The sequence below is a fragment of the Pseudomyrmex gracilis genome, unplaced genomic scaffold (assembly GCF_002006095.1).
Source record: "Pseudomyrmex gracilis isolate BER0280 unplaced genomic scaffold, ASM200609v1 scaffold_333, whole genome shotgun sequence".
Taxonomy (NCBI): domain Eukaryota; kingdom Metazoa; phylum Arthropoda; class Insecta; order Hymenoptera; family Formicidae; genus Pseudomyrmex; species Pseudomyrmex gracilis.
Genome location: NW_018020917.1, coordinates 106,149 through 110,999, shown reverse-complemented (window position 1 = coordinate 110,999; position 4,851 = coordinate 106,149). Strand labels below are relative to the sequence as shown.

Here is a 4,851-nt window from a genome sequence, read left to right as displayed (position 1 = left end):
GTTTACATGATTTTATATCCGTTAATAAAGAAAACATTCTTTCTGCTTCGGCATTCGAATGTGGAAGTGATCTAATAGCATTTAGAAGTGATTTCAAATTCGGATACTTGTCAATATTGTCAGTCTGACGTTTTAAAATTTCTTTCCACATATTATCAAAGTTTAATTTAGAAATATTCTGTTTTTCCTCAGTAGTAAAATTAAGATGTAATGCAAGCCATTCTTCCTTTAAACCGTTTTCTTCAAAACCACCTAACATTTTTGCTATAAAAGAAACATCATTAAAGGATGTTTCTCTGTTATTGTGTGTCAACTAAAGCTATATGTGGTTGAAAAATTTGTAATTTGTATAAGAATTTATTATGAATAGGTAATCGTTTTCTAATTTCTTCGGCAGCGGTGATATAAAATTGTAAACAGTTTTGTCTAATATTTAAAATAACATCTGCATGTCCTTCTTATTCGCGGATTTTTGTTAATTAAGATTTCGGTAACTATTACGAATCTAGCAAAATGGTATTGGACTTATCGACTCAGTTTTACTTCTTCTACCTGTCTACGAGAGATGTTACACCAATTCTTGAATACCCTGTATATATGTACATATATACATATGTGTTTACAAGTAAATTTTTTACACGTGAGTTTTTTTGAATTGAAATAACAATTCTTTAAATTATATAGGATACTAGATTTGCATTACATATATGAGAGACCCTGTATACCTCCCTAACTAATTTTAAAATATTAAAAAAAAACTCCTCAGCCAGGAGTCGAATATACAAGGTCTCTCCGGTATACGGGGTCTCTCATATATGTGATGCAAATCTAGCATCGTATATGATTTAAAGAATTGTTATTTCAATTCAAAAAACTCACGTGTAAAAAATTTACATCAGGCTGCTCTTTAAACCCTGATGAAGTGAACTGTAATGTTCACGAAACGTCGGTATAAAAATGACACTAACGCGGTTCAAACCCGAAAAAACATCTTTGTATGTTAATACTACACACCGCGAAAGCATTAAATATCAGAATAAATTAAATTATTATCATACTTAGCACATTTTTCCAGTGTTTTGTACTATACACATTCTTTCGTGTTTAGTACTATATTCACAAATTACACATTTCCACAAAAATAGTCTGTTTTCGAGGGACCTGAATAAACAAAGTGTTTTTTGATGGATTTTTGGCTGAAAACGAATCCGACAGCAAAATTGGCTTATCACGTCAGATTTCCGAGAAAATTAGAGTTAAATGTGCCAAAATTGGCATTTTGGCTATATTTAGTATTATTTTGCGGTCAAACTACATTTATTTTGCAATTTTACTTATGCCATATTAAAGTGTTATCTTTTATTTATAATATAAATTTATATTTATTCGATACGATTTCTTTTATATACATAATTACTATATAATAAATCAGTAACTTGAAAATGATTATTACACGAAAGAAAAGTTTTATAGTCAGCAAGAAAAATAGTTGAGTCTATGAAAATTTTTGCTTCATCAACGAAATGTTATTGGCAAAACAAAACTCTTAATAAACTTAGTAAATAATTTTTTACTGGCCGTATAGTGACTAATTTCTTGCTATTCTACCAAATCTTTTTTTTTCGTGTACTATTTATAGATGTATGAAATGTAAGTTTATGAATTACAATGCTCATCTCGGAAACACATTTCACAAAAAAAGCTATTTAAATATTCCGAAGTATACTATTTATGACACGCAACACCCGGATGGTATTGCTTATAATGGCGGCACAGCCATTATTATCAAAAAATCTATAAAATACCATGAAAATGAAAGATACACAAAAGACTATTTGCAAGCAACTAGTATTACGATAGAAGACTGGATAGGATCAGTTACTCTTGTAACTATATATAGTTCTCCGAAACATGCAATTAAACAAGAACAATACACTTGCTTTTTTAAAACCTTAAGAAATAGATTTATTGTTGATGGAGATTACAATGCAAAGCACTCATGTTGGAGCTCAAGATCTCTCGTACCCACTCCAAAAGGACGACAACTTTACCAATCAATGCTTGAAAACAACCTACATCTAATTATTACCGGAGAACCAACGTACTGGCCTACTGACCGAAAAAAACCTGACGTCATAAATTTCTGCATTGTTAAAGGTATATCAACATATTAAATCAAAGCCGAATCGAGTTTTGACCTAACATCTGATCATTCTCCAATAATCATCTCACTTAATGCAACCATTTTAAAAAGAAATAAACCTCTAACTCTGTGTACCTTAAAAACTAACTGAAATTAATTTAGAGAAAGTATAAACAATCAGTTAACATGTAAGATACAAATATAAACTAGAGAAGAAATTGAGACGGCAATCGACAAATTTTAATACTATGGTTCAAAAGGCATGGGAAGCTAGTTCAGAAAAACATGATACGAGAATATAATCCAATGTACTGTAAATATTAAAACAAAAATAGCAGAAAAAAAAACTTCGCTAAGTATGGTAGAAATCAAGATCACCTCACGATAAAGCTAGATTCAACAAAGCAGCGAAGCAGCTAACAAAATTAATAAACAAGGAACAAAGTAAAGCTATAGAAGAATTCCTTGCAAACCTTACCCTCACGGAAGCCACAGATTATTCACTTTGGAAAGTTACAGGAAAAATAAGAAAAAACCCTCAACAGGCGATTCCACTTATTCGACGGACAAATAGTGAGTGCGCAAGAACTAATGGAGAAAAAATTAACCTATTCTCAGAACATCTTAAAAACGTTTTCAAACCATACTCACAAGAATCTTCAGAAGAACAAAAAAGAGAAATTTTAAACTATCTCGAGACACCGATACAGATGGAAATGCCTACTCAAAAATTAAAAATAAAAGAATTTCAAAGAGCAGTGCAAAACCTAAAGGGAAACAAGGCGCCAAGATATGATTTAATTACTGGTAAGGTACTAAAAGAATTACCGCAAAAGGCATTAAGATATAACCATTGTCTATAACGCTATACTACGGTTAGACTACTTTCCGGCTCAATGGAAAGTGGGCACAAATTACATTAATACCAAATACTTGGAAAAGAATCTGAGGAAGTAACGTCGTACAGGCCAATAAGTCTACTACCCATTTTGTCAAAAGTCCTTGAAAAACTCATTTTAATAAGAATCAAACCTGTCTTAGAAAGTAAAATTATTATCCCAGAACACCAATTTGTGAACAGCACGCTATTGAGCAAGTACATAGAATAGTGAGAAAGATTAGAAACGCTCTTGAAGAGAAAATGTACTGCTCAGCGGTTTTCTTAGATATTTTGCAAGCTTTTGACAAAGTATGGCATCCAGAATTACTTTATAAAATTAAAAAATCTCTTCCGCACAACTTTTATCTACTACTCAAATCTTATCTGTCAGATAGACACTTTCTTATAAAATATCATGAGAAATATTCGGAATTACAATCGATCAACTCTGATGTACTCAAGGAAGCGTACTAGGCCCCTTGTTATATCTTTTATTCACTGCGGATTTACCTACAATGGAGCAAACAACGACGGAAACATTTGCGGATGACACAACTATTATGACTACACATAAAGATCCTGAAGAAGTATCTAAGAAACTTTAAGAAAACATTACGGAAATATAAAAGTAGCTAAAGACCTGGCGCATAAAAGCCAACGAGCAAAAATCTTGGCACATCACTTTTACACTAAACAAAGAAACATGTTCTCCTGTGACACTAAATAACAAAGTGATACTAGGTATCCATCTAAACCAAAAACTACGTGAAAACGCATATATGAAGCAAAAGAAAACAATTAGGTCTCAAACTTAGAAATATGTATTGGCTATTTGCCCGTAAGTCCAAATTATCTTTAAATAATAAGGTTTTATTTTACAAAGCTACTATCATTCCGTTGTGGACATACGGAATCCAGTTATGGGGCTCTGCTTCAAATTCAAGTATTGAACTCTTGAAAAGATTCCAATCCAAAGTCCTGAGAATATTATTAGACGCGTCTTGGTTCATGACAAACGACATCATACGAAGTGATCTTTACATCGCAACCGTAAAAGAAGTAATAGAAGAATATGCCTCAAAGTATGTTATTAGACTGGACTCTCATCCAAATCAGCTAGCAAACGAACTTCTTAACAAAACCACAGATAAACATAGACTCAAGTGATTTAAACCACTAGATTCTATTAAAAGATTTAAATAAATTAATCTGTACTCAACTAGTTAGCATTAGATAATAGAATTTTAATCGATCCTCTACAAACAATTTTGTATAAGGAAATTGTATATTATGAATACTTCTCAATGGGAAAATATCCCTCATGATATTGGCATAAATAACAGATTTACTGAATGTCATGTCTTGACAGATTGTAAATATCTTGGAGATAAAAAAAATAAAATGAACTACAATAATAAGAAATAAACAAAATTTCCTGAGATAATTAGAATGCCATAGTGCGTGACTACGTTCTTGTCTAGCAAAAATAGTATCTATATCCAATTGTGAATAATTTATATGTTCAGTATGTATTAGGGCTGCGGCTTAAATTCGAATAACAGTGTGATTCGGATATCCAGATATTCGAATATAATATATATGTACGAATAAACTTCGATCAACGGATAGTATTCGAATATCCGGATACTTTGTGCAGCGAATAGTACGAATAGCACTATTCGAGTTATTCGAATATCCGTATTATCCGGATATTTCGATATACTCAGTAGCGTACAAACTAGCTTGGGACCTTTCAGTACTCGGAGACAGAAATGTGATCACAAAATTAAAAAAGTCTATTACAAATATAAAAATAATGATATTTATT

The 4,851-nt window shown here is 31.6% G+C and overlaps 1 protein-coding gene across 1 annotated transcript in view; it reads right to left on the bottom strand.

Moving 5' to 3' along the window:
- LOC109860136 (ecdysone-induced protein 78C-like) overlaps window positions 1-4,851 on the bottom strand; it is a 56,113-nt gene that overhangs the window by 23,981 nt on the left and 27,281 nt on the right. The window lies entirely within an intron of this gene.